The sequence below is a fragment of the Hyaena hyaena genome, unplaced genomic scaffold (assembly GCF_003009895.1).
Source record: "Hyaena hyaena isolate Hyena2069 unplaced genomic scaffold, ASM300989v1 scaffold_530, whole genome shotgun sequence".
In the NCBI taxonomy this organism is placed as follows: Eukaryota; Metazoa; Chordata; class Mammalia; order Carnivora; family Hyaenidae; genus Hyaena; species Hyaena hyaena.
In genome coordinates this window covers 452099-466590 of record NW_024081163.1, presented here as the reverse complement: position 1 = coordinate 466590, position 14492 = coordinate 452099, and the positions used below count along the sequence as shown (strand labels likewise).

Genomic DNA, 14492 nt, shown 5'->3' with positions numbered 1-14492 from the left:
CAAATGTGGGGCTCGAACTCATGATTCCGAGATCAAGAGTCACATGCTCCACTGACCGAGCCAGCCAGGCGCCCCTGTATTTGCTAAATCCTAATATGTTTCTTTGCCATACTAGCCATTAAATTCCTTGGATACTTATTCATCTTTTATCTTTACCAGCTAGCTCTGTTTTCACTTTCTTCTGAGCTCCAAATGCCTGTTACATATCTTCACTCGAATAGCTTACTGGTATTAAAACCATATTTCTAAAAATCAAATGCATGTAAATCTCCTGTTTTCTCAGCCTTCCCACCCTCCCCTGATTAAAAAAAAAAAAAAACAAAAGACATTCTTATCTGTTTCTCTTCCCAAACACGCTAGCTCTTTCTCATGCCTGTGCAAAACAGAAACATGGTCATCATCTTGCAAGCCCTTCCTTCTTCCATCCTCACTTTACCAGATCTCGTTGGGGCTCCACTAGAAAGCAGAATCATTCTGGATGACCTCCTGTTCTGAGATTATGTTATTCTGGTCATCGGCAGCTTGGCTTATCCACAAATATATAGCATTTTCAGATTGGAAGAGGCAGCTTAGTAAATAGTTAAGTTTTCAAACTCTGGAATAAGATTGCCACATTCACATCCCACACGTGCCACTTACATAGCTGTGTGACTTTGGACGTAATAAATGCATGTTTCTCTGCCTTGGTTTTCTCATGTTTTGAGTGACGATTATATGAGGTAATGCATAGAAAACACTTAGCCTACTACATAGACATAATAAGCACTTTACAAGTAAGTAAAATGACCTAGTATTGTATTCAAGTAGGTGCTTTCCTTTGCTTTCAATGTGATTTCCAAATCTAAAGGAGCTAAGGTTGGTAATTACTTATCTTTCATGTTTGTTAGGAAAATTTTTAAAAACCTGCCTTTCCTTTATTAAGGAGAAAACTCTGTTCTGCTTTAAAGAGTACCCTTTTGTTGTATAGGCAGTCAGAGAATTTGAAGTCATTTTTATCCTATTGGTAAAATTTGCTAAGGATGTACATGTATCACAGACATACAAGGTGTCATCGTTATTTTCCTTTCTCATATAGTCTGTTGATTTTCTTATTTCTCACATAAGTACAGACAGTTGGCTTCTAGGGGTTGCTAAGCCACCCCAACAGGAGATTTGGAACATGGCACATGTCAACAGAGCCACACAGTCCATACTTTCTGGTGATCTCTGCCTGTTTCTCAACAAGGATAGAAGAGAAGAAAGACAAGTAGCAGGCACTGAGAAGCTGTGGGTAACTGCAAGAGAACAGCAGAATTGACCAAGTGATTGGTTGTAGACTATAGTATTAAACGGTGCTGACTCTGGGGGAAGATTGCCTGGGTTACTGGCCGTTTCTAACAGGGTGACCTCGAGTAAGTAATATCTCTGTGCCTTAGTTTCCTCATCTCTAATAATGTAGGTAATCTTTGTCACAGTGTTTTTGGAAGGGTTAAATGAATATATGTAAACCACTTAAAACAGTGTCTGTTGTATAAATGTTTGTCATTATATTATTATTATTGTCGGTGTTAGTAGTAGTGTTGGCAGTGGCCAAGCAGCAGCTAGAGACTTAATTGTAACTGGGTGAAGTGGCACGCCTCTTCTCGTAGCTGTACTCAGAGCTGTGGGCCACACATTTTAGGTGCACTAGAAAACCACATCCCTTGTATCTTCTCTAACAATGCATTTATAATGTAACATTCATTATATCTGCAAGAAAGTAAAATGCGGAAGCAAAGGCCTATAGTTGGTTACCCATGACTGCTTATCACTGGCCTTCATCCTAAATTAAAGAATTTGAACTAGCTGGTTTCTAAGGCCCCATCCCCACTGTGAATTTGTGAATTATTATTTCCAAGTCAAATATATTTATTCTTGTGCTCTTGTTTTCCTTTGGGGTTTGCTCCATTTAATATCCCATTCATTTTTTAATTTTTTAAAGATTTTATCTTTAAGCCACCTCTATACCCAGCATAAGGCTTGAACTTACAACCCTGAGATCAAGAGTTGTATTCTCGGGGCGCCTGGGTGGCTTAGTCGGTTAAGCGTCCAACTTCAGCTCAGGTCATGATCTCATGGTCCGTGGGTTCGAGCCCCACATCGGGTTCTATGCTGACAGCTATCTCAGAGCCTGGAGCCTGCTTCAGATTCTGTATCTCCCTCTCTCTCTGACCCTCCCCTGCTCACGCTGTGTCTGTCTGTCTGTCTCTCTCTCTCTCTCTCAGAAATAAATAAAACATTAAAAAAAAAAAAAAAGTTGTATTCTCTACCAGCTGAGCCAGCCAGGTGCTCCTAGTATCCCTTTTAATATGCTTGTCAGCATGAGTTCATATACTGAGTTCATGTTAATGTTGCATTTATTTGATTTTCAGAATCTGTCTGAATTTAGAATAACTAGAGTCAGGCACATGAAAAGTTATTAATTTTTTATTATGTAAATTTTGAATCATATACTTCTCCAGTTATTTTAAAACATTTTCCCCACATCATATTACTTTAATCATAAGTATTTCTGTATATACCTCTAAGAGATAAATTCTTTTTCAAAGATACATAATCACAATCCTGTTGTCACATGTAAAAAAAAAAGTGAACACTCCTTTGTGGCTGAACCATTGTTTAAAAAGAAAAGCAAACTAGTTGTTAGCTAGGCCTAGCATAAGGACTTAGCCATCCTCATTCATTCAACAAAGTATCCATCTGTAGATGACCCCCCCCCAACAAAAAAGCATAAGTATTAAGTACTGTACCGAGGAGAAAAGTCTCTCTCCTGAGTAATTTAGTAGGGATTTCAATTCTGAAACGTATACCCCAAACACCAATTAAATGTGCCTGAAACAATTTATTCATCCTCCTAGAGAGAAAAATAAAAGTGGAATGTCTTTCTTGAATTGTGGTTTTCCTTGAATGTAGCTAGGCCATTTGCTAATGAATTATTATGGAAGTCTTCATTTCATTTGTGACACAACACTTGATGTCAGATGCTTTGATTTTCAGGTGGCTTTACTTAAGCCGGTTAAAGGATTTAAGAAGAGAAATCTTTTCATGTTCATTTATAGCACATTTAAGACCTATAAATATTAAACCACTTGTCCTTTATAAAACATTAGGAGAAAGACTAATATCTTCTGTTTCTTATTTTTCAAAATGTGAGATTTTTCTATTCCCTTTCTTACAAGTTTGTAATCTGAACCTTCTCTAAAATTTCTATTTGTCAAGAGTAGTAATAGTACAAATGTTTCTAGTGTCACCTAGTTCTGCATATGACCTTAAGCAATTTCTTTCTAACAGTTTTTTCAATGTTTATATATTTATTTATTTTGGTGGTGGGGGTGGGCCAGGGAGAAAGAGTGAGACAGAGTCCTAAGCAAGCTTCACACTGTCAGTGCAGAGCCCGACATGGGGCTCGATCTCATGAAACATGAGATCATGACCCGAGCTGAAATCTAGAGTCAGCCACTTAACCAACTGAGCCACCCAGGCACCCCTCTTTCTAATATTTTTAATTTTGTTCCTATTTCTTGGAAAAAATGACTTTGAAGAGTCCCTTCTCATTTACAGTGAAATTTGGGAATAAGATCTTATTTCTTATTAATCTAAAGCAAAATTTCCATTTTCTCTTTTTTTTAAATGGATCACTAACATTTTAAGAAAAAGTTCACCAGACTGAATCATCATTCATTCCTAGAGGAGACTTTGTATGATATGATATGATATATGACATCAGACTTTGTATGATATGTGATATATAATAAGTTCTACTAACAGGAAGTTGTACAGAACTGAGGTTGTATGTGGCACTGGCTCCACAATAAATAGTATTATTTTCATTATATAAGACCAAGATTGGAACTTTATAGCTGCACTGGTCATTTTAGTCATCAAATTTTTTGTGAAATTTAAAAATAAACTTTTCTTTTTTGAACAGTTCCAGATATATAAGAGTTGCTAAGATAGTATAGAGAGTTCCCATAAATCCCTTACCCAGTTTCCCTTATTGTTAACATCTTACTACGGACCCAACATTAATTCTTTAGTACAACTCAGGAACCAATATTTGTACATTACTATTAACTAAATTCTGTTCTTTTTTCCAGTTTCATCATATTCCCCTCCTCTTTCAGAATCACTTTTAGGAGAGCAGCATTATATTTAATCAGCATGTCTCCCTAGGCTCCTATGGGCTGTGAGAATCATTGGGTCTTTGTTTTCAATAGTCTTGACAGTTTTGAGCTGTACCAACAGGTATTTTGTAGAATATCCCTCAATTTGTGTTTATCTATGTTTTTCTCATAGTTAGACTAAGGTTATAGGTTTTGGGAAAGAAGATTACATCGGTAAAGTGCCCTTATTTTCGTGTCATGTTTAGGGGTGCACAATGTCTACATGACCGAGATAGTAGTTTCCGGGTTTCTCTACCGTAAAGTTACTTTCACCTGTTTTTCCATGACCTACCCCTTTGTAAATAAGTCACTAAGTACAGCCCACACTCAAGGTAGGAGAGAAGTTGATCTTCACCTTCTTGAACAATGGTGTATCTACAACAAACATTTGGAATTCTCCTATATAAGAGTTTGTTTTTTCTTCCTTCCTTCCTTCTTTCCTTCTTACTTTCTTTTTCACTCATGTATGTCATTATGGAGTCAGATTTTATACTTTGGAAAAACGAATCCTACCTTGACTCCCCCTCCTTTTAAAGAAGCAACAAATGCTGTGTACAGCACTCAGCTATCTTTTTTTTTTTTTTTGAAGTTTATTTATTTATTTTTAGACTGAAAGTGCAAGCAGAGGAAGGACAGAGAGAGTAAGAGCAAGGATCCCAAGCAGGCTCCGTGCTGATAACACAGAGCACAATGTGGGGCTCAAACCCACGATCCGTGAAATCATGACGTGAGCTGAAGTCAAATGCTCAACTGACTGAGCTACCCAGGCACCCCACAGCTCCCTTTTTTTTTTAATTTAAAATTTTGAGACCTAGATTTACGTATACTTATGAGGATAACACAGAATGGTCTCATACCTACTTCATATAGTTTTCCCCAGTTACAGTCAGGTTTTGATGCAATCCACCAACCTTAGTCACATTTCACCAGTGATATCCACTCACTTCTATGTGATTGTGTATTTATATCTGCAATTTTTTTCACATATGTGAATTACTGTGACCATTAGTCCTCAAATTTAAATGCTACTTGAGTACAATAATGGGACTGTACAATAAAAGAAAATAGATACTGCTTTTGTCTTTTTTAGACATTGGAGAACACTCAGAATAAAAGACACTGGAATGTCTCTGTGTTTAGGGTAGTTCTGTTCTGTACTCAAAATATTTGTGGCTGAGATCGTGGTATATATTTATTTTTGTGAATGGGCTTTTAATGGGAAGAATACTGTGTTACCTTGGCAAGAGCACTTTGAAAGTTCTGTTTCCATAAAGATTTTCCTAGAGCTGTTAAACATTTTCTGTATAATGTAAAAAATTACTTACCCATACCAGCAGGTGGAAGCAAGAGCAGTCTTATTGCATACTTTACTTTCCAAGTATACTGGCATGTGCTGTAGACTATCTGTTTATGACTCAAAGTGTCTTTATGATATATCCCTTAATTACTTTGCTTCAACAATTTTATTGTCTTGGCACTTTCTCTTGATTGCTTTATTACCTTATTTACTTGGTATCTGGGGCTGAACTTAATAGTTATTCTGGGATGAATTTAGATTTTTATCACTTTTCTATCTCATTGATTGAACAATTACAACGTGTATGCTTTGCATTGACATATTCTTCCACATTTGCTAAGAAACACTAAGCCATGCACTGTAGTCTCAAAGAATAGTAGAATTAGAAGAATGGTAGAATTAGAAGGAGAATGTCTTCATTCCTCCCCTGACCTGGGAGAAACAAATCAGTCAGCCTTCCTAGTTTTTCCCTAGCCAGTATATGGATGGTATTCAATATTCATACAGATTTCAATTCATTCAATAAACATCTGCTGAGTACCAGGTACTATATAGGGGCTTAACTTCTAAATTTCTGCTTTTTTCCTTATAGATTAAAAAAAGACCAAAGCAATCTTTATGTGTATCATTTTTTTTTATTTTTTAATACAGATCATATAGAGTAAGTATCCGATTGACATATAGACCCAGAAACTTTGAACCTAAGACATTTAGAAGTTAGAAGTAGATAATGTTAGTAACATCTCCTTGGATATACTTGGAAGACCTTCCATAAATGCTAGTTGAAATAAAATGGAAGTATGATACTCTAGATCAGTTCTGTTAGCTATTTAGTAACAGCTAATAAGAATGATAATAAGGGGCATCTGGGAGGCGCAGTTGATTAAGTGTCTGGCTCTTGATTTTGGCTCAGGTTGTGGTCTCAGTTTAGTGAGTTTGAGCCCTGCATTGGGCTCTGTGCTGACAGTGTGGAGCCTGCTTGGGATTCTCTGTCTCCATCTCTCCATGCCTCTCCCCCACTCACATGCTCTCTGACTCTAAACAAAGAAACAAGTAAATAAACATTTCCCATCAGTTTATTCATATAAAATTTGCTGCCCTGTGTTCTANAAACTTAAAACTTTTTTAAAAGAATGATAAAATATTTTATACAAAAGATAAAAATGAAAGAGGAGAATCAACATCTAAGGCTGTGTTTGTGTTTGTGTGTGCGTGTGTATATGTGTGGAAAGTGAAAGAACTAGAGAACTTCCCCAAGAGAGAGTTATTTGTTCTGCCCTCTAAATTCTCCATCAGTTTAGGGGCGTCTGGTGTGTCTATGTATTATGTGTCCGTCTCTTGATATTGGCTCACGTCATGATCTCACAGTTTATGAGATCATGCCCTGTGTCACGCTCTGCACTGACAGCATGGAGCCTGCTTGGGATTCTCTGTCTCCATCTCTCCATGCCTCTCCCCCACTCACATGCTCTCTGACTCTAAACAAAGAAACAAGTAAATAAACATTTCCCATCAGTTTATTCATATAAAATTTGCTGCCCTGTGTTCTAATCTTTTGTTTCTTCTTCACAGGTCTGTAAATTTCAGAAGGGCACTAACTTTAAAACCTCAGTGTTTATTAAAGGAATGACTGAATCAACTAATTTACTTCATGACACATCCTTTTATGATGAACCGTTTTTGTTAATACAATTCGGAGTCTAAACATAGTCACAAATGACAGTAACAACCCAATGTATCTTATCTGAGAAATTACCAGGGAATAAAGAACTAGCATTTGTTGCGTAAAAGTTTTCTTAGAATGCCTCTGCTGAACCTTATCTATGTGAAATGTAGATTGTTTGCAGCTTCCTAGGAGTACACTTTTTCAAGTGGTTTACTGCTTACCTAAGAACAGTTAATCAAAGGGCTCTGAAAAAGAATGAGACCCGGTGCAAAGGGTAGCCATCAGGTTGCCTCAGTTTGAATTGTTTTCATCTATGGAAATGGATGACTACAAGCTGCCCATTCCTACATGGCCTGTTTTTGAGAGCTGGATGAAAGCTGAAGTGGAGCACTCCTCCCCAGCCCTTGCAGCAATCCTTCAGGGAGTGGTACAGATAACAAATGGGATAAGTGACATCAATAGGTGTGTTTTACCTGCCTTTGCTCCCCCCCCCACCCCCACTATGAGCAGGGCGGGTGAAAGATCACAGAGGTGAACTAGTGAGAAATCTGCTATTTTCCTTCTGTAGAATGCAGTTGCAGCATGAGTGTAGTGTAGTAGCTAAGAATATGAGCTTTGTAAGCAGATCTAGGTTTAAATCCCAGCTCCACACCTGCCGTGTGACCCTAACCCTATATGCCTCTTGGCTCCTTGGGAGGATTAAATAAGAAAAGTCATGTAAACTCTTGATATGGTGCCGGCACATTAGCAGGCTCTTAATAGTAAGGCTGATGATGATACACATCAGTCATATGTGTGGCAAGTTTCTAGCTTAGGAGCCTAGATGAAGATCTGTAAACTGAGATTGGGAATTCATTAGAAAGAACAGATTTTGAACATACTGCATTTGAGATGTCTTTGGGTCTGGTGCGTTAGCTAGGCATCTGGATAGAATCATGGGAGTCACCAACTTTCTTGAATGGGTACAGGAAGAGAAGCCAACAAAGGAGACTGAGAACAAATGGTCAGAAAAGTGGAAAAAGGACTAAGAAAGAGTAAAAGCGAGCTTTGCCAGAAAACTTTTAATGAAATAATGTCGATAAATTAGTGATAAGACAAAGAAGTAGAGATATCGGGTGGGACGTTTGCAAGACACAAAAACTGAAAACTGTAAGTTGGGAGACATATCTTTCTTTAAAACTAAGAGAAAGAACATGGGAATGGGTAGAGATTCAAGAGGTTATCATATGTAACTGCATTTTCTGTAAACTCAGTAACCAAGCTAGAAGGGTCTTTCTGGACATCAATTCTGCTAAACAACATCAAAAGTAACAATTTTGGCTAAGAATGTGTGAGTCTCTGTTTACTGGTAAAAGCTGACTTGTCCTGAGGCATTTAATTCTATAACATTGTGTTTCTAAAACAGTTCTATCCTAAGCCATATTGAAAGTTCCTTAAATAAAAAAGCTGTTGCCTGGACTATTGGTAAATAAAATACCAGTTGTTTATCTTTGTTAAGGGCTATAAGTACCAAAAATGGAGCTCAGTAACTATTCAGTACGACTCTGGAATCTCTTTCTTCAATGCAGCAGTCCATTTAGAAGAAAAATATTAACAACATTCAGAATGCTTGAGTCCAATATATGCCATTATTTCCATTCTGTATCATATCTAATTGCAGATCAGGGCTTTGTATAATGCTCCATAAAAGATAAATACTCTCAGATGGAGCTACTTGTATATTGGACATGTAGATAATGGAAGAAAAGTATTCAGTAACCTTAAGTGGATCACTTCTTGGCCTTTTGGCTAAGATCAAGTGGAACTTTTTGGATAAACATGTCACAGTTAAAAGATACATGTACCATACACTGTGTTAGGTTCAGGGTCTACAGGTAACACTAAAAACCAGTTTCTGCTCAAGGTCTGTTGGACACATAGCTAAGTCAATAGGTGAATACTCTTCAGTCTGGTAAGTGCTTTGGTCAGTGTACATTTAGGGTACTGTAGGTGCACAGAGGAATAATTCCTATTGAGGCACCTCATTTGCTCCATTGGCTAAGTGTCCCACTCTTAATCTCAGCTCAGGTCATGATCTCACAGTTCGTGAAATCGAGCTCCACATGATACTCTGCGCTGAGAGTACAGAGCCTGCTTGGGATTCTCCATCTCCCGCTCTCTCTGCTCCTCCCCTGCATAGGCCGTCTGTCTGTGTGCCTGTGTGTCTCTCTCTCTCAAAAATAAATAAATAGTTTTTTAAAATAAATGTTAAAAAAATAAAACAGCTGGAGGTAGTCAAAAAAGACTTCTCTTCCCGGAGAAAATGAGGTCTGAGTTGAGATCAAAAGCCTGGGTCGCTCAGTTGGTTAAGTGTCTGACTCTTGGTTTCGACTCAGGTCATGATCTCATGGTTTCTGCGGTCAAGCACTGCGTTGGGCCTGCTTGAGATTCTTTCTCTTCATCTGTTTCTGCCTCTCCCCAGCTTTTGCCCTCTTTCTCTCTCTCTCTCCCTCTTTCTCTCCCTCTCTCTTTCTCTCCTTGTCTCTCTCAAAATAAAGAAAAGATAATTTCAGTCTAGGGGCAATAAAGTCTTCAATAGCAGCTTGTAGAGAAACAGTAGTTCTAAATTAAATACTAGGAATATTTGCCAAGTATTTTGAAGAATTGGGACAAGTTTCAGGAAATGCTATGCAACCACTTTAGAGAAAGGAGGAGGACGTGTATAAAATGTAAATTGAAGGAAAATAAGTTAGGATATTTTGCATAATGGTCTTAAGTCTTGACTCTAGTAAAACACAGTTTCCTGCATGGATATTTATTTGTGATGTTGATGTCAGAGGCTGTTGCTATAGTGTTTTAGCGCTATCAATCCCATCTCACTTCAGGTACACAGCACCTACTATGTGCTCAGTGGTGTGCAGTGTGTTAGAGTTGGGGATTTTGACAAAAGAAAGATACAGTGGTTATTGTGCTTGAAAAAGCCCTAGTCTAATTTAGAGTATGAGTCAAACCAATTGAACAGGTAGATGACAGTCATTTAATGCCTAAAATGAGTGGCATAGATAAAAGGTGATAGAAGCTCAAATTTGGATGAATTGAAATGATCAAAGAAGCCTTGATAGGAGGAAACTGAGGCCTTTATGACAGTAAGTCAGAACATTTCTGAAAGTATATTTCAGAAAATGTTTTGCAAAAGTTTTAAGACAGTAATGAACTGTGAACTTAGTATAAATGTGGCATGCTCGTTTTCCCAAATCCATTTCTGCTGTCTGGTGATCTTTGACAAAATCTCTGCCACTGATTTTTTTGCCTGAGTACTTCATTTGTTTGCTGGATGCAGGAGGCAACAACCCTAACAGCTGCACCTTCCTGTCAATGCACTGTATTATTCTGTATTATTTCTTAGAAGTTTCAGAGTTTTGTGTTGAAAGTGTTTTAAAGAGAAAAGAGACCCTGAAGAAGGTGTTGTTGAGACAGAAATAATAAGGCCTGAAGTTTATGGAAAGAAAAAAACTAGTGTTTAATTAGACAGTAGAAATCTCATATTTAATCTAGATTCACATTTTCAAATAATTGCACATATTAACTCCTATAGAGAAGAGAGAACCACACAGTGTTGCCTGCTTTCAAGTTTTGTACCTCTCGGTTGCAAAAAGTGACTAGAAAAATCTATTCCCAAGGGTACAATCACATTTGCTAGAGTAATTGCAGGTGCACTGTTTTCCCACACAGGTGCAGTTCTCCAGGGCTGCAGAAGCGCTGAAGGGGGAAAATACATAAATGTACCAGCATCTGAAGCATTGAATGAGCTTGAAGGCATAACAAAGGGAAATAAAGATACTCCACAAAATGATGATAGGAGAGGAAAAGCAGAGACAGTGCAGACAGAAAAATTCTCAATAGATCAAAATATTTTATTTTTTTAAAAAAAGCAGTTTTAATTCTTTTTTAAAATATTTACTTATTAAAAAAAAAATATTTACTTATTTAGGGGCCCCTGGGTGGCTCAGTCAGTTAAGCATTGGACTTCAGCTCAGGTCATGATCTCGTGGGTTTGGGGGTTCAAGCCCCGCGTCAGGCTCTGTGCTGACAGCTCAGAGCATGGAGCCTGTTTCAGATTCTGTGTCTCCTTCTCTCTCTGCCCCTCCCCTGCTCACACTCTGTCTCACTCTGTCTCTCAAAAATAAATAAATGTAAAAAAATTTTAAAAATATATTCACTTATTTAGACAGAGGGTGCGTGCACAAGCGAGGGGTGGGGGGCGGGGGTTGGGAAGAGAGAGAGAGAGAGAGAGAGTCAGTCCTAAACAGGTTCCACACTGTGAGCACAGAGCCTGAAGCGGGACTTGATCTCACAAACCATGGGATCATGACCTGAGCCAATAAGAAGAGTCGAACACTTAACTGACTGAGCCACTCAAGTGCCCCTAGATCAAAATGTTTTAGATCTAGTTAGAAATAGGAGGGAATCCTTCAGTCTCCTTTTCTTTGATAACAAGAATTGTAAGTCCTGAAAGAAATTAAGGCAAAATCCCAGAAGGTAAGAAAAAAGTGTAAGACACAAAATTTAATGTGTTCTTTTCACACATAAAACTATGATTTTTAAATTCTCGGGGCACCTGGGTGGCTCAGTCTGTTGAGCGTCCGACTTTGGCTCATGGTCTCATGGTTTGTGGGTTCAAGCCCTGCATTGGGCTCTGTGCTGTCAGTTAGCTCAGAGCCTGGAGCCTGTCTTCGGATTCTATGACTCCCTCTCTTTCTGACCCTCCCCTGCTCACACTGTATCTCTCTCTCTCTCTCAAAAACAAATAAAACTTTTAAAAAAATAAATAAATAATTCTCTTCCTTTCTTTTACCCCTCCCATATTTGGGGAATAGTATCACTTCAAGGAAGTGGTAGTTTTTCATGAATTACAGCAGAAACTGTACAGGGTGATTATGGGCGTATCTGTTCAGCCAGGGTGGAGGTTCTGATATTTTTACCCGTTTCACTGAATTAAAAATCAGTTACTGTAACCAACCACTCAACCTTTAGGTAAATGTTAAGAAATAAAGGAAAATCACTGGAGGTTCATCTTACCAGTAAACGTTTGAGGTAATTTTCTCTTAAAGGTGTTTAAACAGTAATGAAAAATTGTAACAATTGGTTTGTACTCAGAAGAGTAGTGAAAAGAACAGGGGATTCACTACAGAAGTCTTGTGTTTCAGTCATCAGTCCACTTGCTGGTCATTATGTCATTAATCTCATGCCAACCTCTTCACTTGTACTAGAACTTCCTTTGAAACCTAGTCCATGTTGGTGATGTCTTACTCCTCCTTGACGCCTCAGATCTGTGTATCCATAAGAGATGGTGGAATAATTATTTTGGACATTTTCAGCAAACTCCACACACTGAACTTTGCAACTATTATTTTCATCCAACGCCAGGCATATAAAAGACCCACTAGTCATCCATCACTTCTTGTGACCTTCATGCTTTAGTGTGTATGTGCTCATTCCTTTATCAGTTTTCATTCCTTTATCAGTTTAGATCCTCTGAAACAAATAACGTAAAACTACATTCAAGCTGGCTTAAATGTAACTGGAAAGTAGGTCTAGGTCAGGCCTCAGAACTAACTGTTGTAAAGGTGATATCAGTAAATATTTGCTTTCCTTCCTTTATTCTTCTGTTCACAGTGTTTATTTCATCCTAAGTCAGGTTCTACATAAGGTAGATGCCAGCCACAGTCAAGGACACAAGCTTGCTCAATTACACACAATGGGAATAAGACTTGTTTCTCTCACAGGAGTTCTGAGGGTAGTGGCAGCCACCTTCACAGATCATACAAATGTCAGGGGGTGTGGTAGTGGTGGTGTGCATGGGTACTAGGAAGAAATATGTGCATAGACTTCTTTAGAAGAAGGCAGTGAACGGCCGGACAATGAACACATATTTAGCTGTCTGTTCTACTCTTAGACTTCTGCCTTTTTATTTCTGGAACCCTTGTCCCATAGTCAACAAGCTCCTCCACTTTTTTATACTCTCTGGATTGTCTTTTCATCTAGTAACCATTACTGAAATCCACTCAACCCTGAGGAAAATATTGTCTCGATATCCCTCTCTCTTCCAAACCCCACATACCACAAAGTAAAGAGGAAAGACCACATCTTCTTTGTTTGCCAGCTCCTGCCTTGCCCCAAATTGTGCTCCCAGACCAACACTTCTTCACCATTGTATAAAAGCACCTTCAAGGCCCGCAGTCTGTTTTATCATTCTATACCCTACTCACAATGTCCTCCACCAGCTAGCTACCTGTTGGTCTTCTCCATTCTTTGAAGACTTTGGTTTCTGGCTCAGTCTTCCTTTCTATTCCAAGACCCAGCTATCAAGCTGCTGACCCCAGTGTTCACACAGACCATTAATCCAATTAGTATTGGATTAATTAATTAAGTTGAAGATTGCATTCGTCAACTCATTTATATTAACCATCCACTTCTGGGAAAATTTCCTGGATCGTATCAGACTGCTTAACCTGTGAATTCCTAAATTCAAATCCACACTTTTTTGCTATAACCTAACTACTTTACCTGTTTTATTAATTTTACTGAGACTGTAGTCTCTTTTCTTATGTAAAACACATCCAATTTGAGGCACCTGGGTGGCTCAGTCAGTTGAGTGTTTGACTTCTGCTCACGTCATGATCTCTTGGTTTGTGAGTTCGAGCCCCGCGTCAGAATTGCTGCTGTCAGCCTGTCAACACTGAGCCCGCTTCAGATCTTCTGTTCCCCTCTCTCTGTCCCTCCCCACTTGCATTCTCCCAAAAATAAAAATTAAAATACATCCAACTCTAGAGATTCGCTTAGATGTACTCTCCAGTTCTTTACCTTCTTCCTCCCCCTAATTCATAGCACTCTGACTTCTACCCCCACCATCCCACTGACCCTGCTCTTGCCCGAGTCATCAGTGGCGTTCCTGTTGTAAATTTAACAGACTCTTCCATTTTTCTTGAAATTTGTACATTTGATGGTTATTTACTGCCTCTTTTTTGTTGTTGTTGTTTTTAAGTAGGCTCCACACCCAGGGTGGGGCTTGAACTCTCAACCTTGAGATCAAGCGTTGGATGCTCTACTAACCAAGCTAGCCAGGGCATGCCTCCCTCCCTTTTTCTTTGCTTACTTTTCACAACTTCCTAAATCCATTCTGGTTTGGTTTTCCTTCTGTCTCAATGATTAAACTAGAGTCAGGGCTCAATTGTTCTGTTCTCATTCTGCAAACTCCCTTGGGCCAGTTCAGCCATTCCTCTAACTTTAATTACCATCTCATATTAATGAATTCCACTTTCATGTGCCACCACCACTTCAAACTTCACATGTCCAGACTTGAATATCT

General features: G+C 38.5%; 1 protein-coding gene across 1 annotated transcript in view; it reads left to right on the top strand.

Moving 5' to 3' along the window:
• NLN (neurolysin) overlaps nt 1-14492 on the top strand; it is a 103317-nt gene that overhangs the window by 28020 nt on the left and 60805 nt on the right. The window lies entirely within an intron of this gene.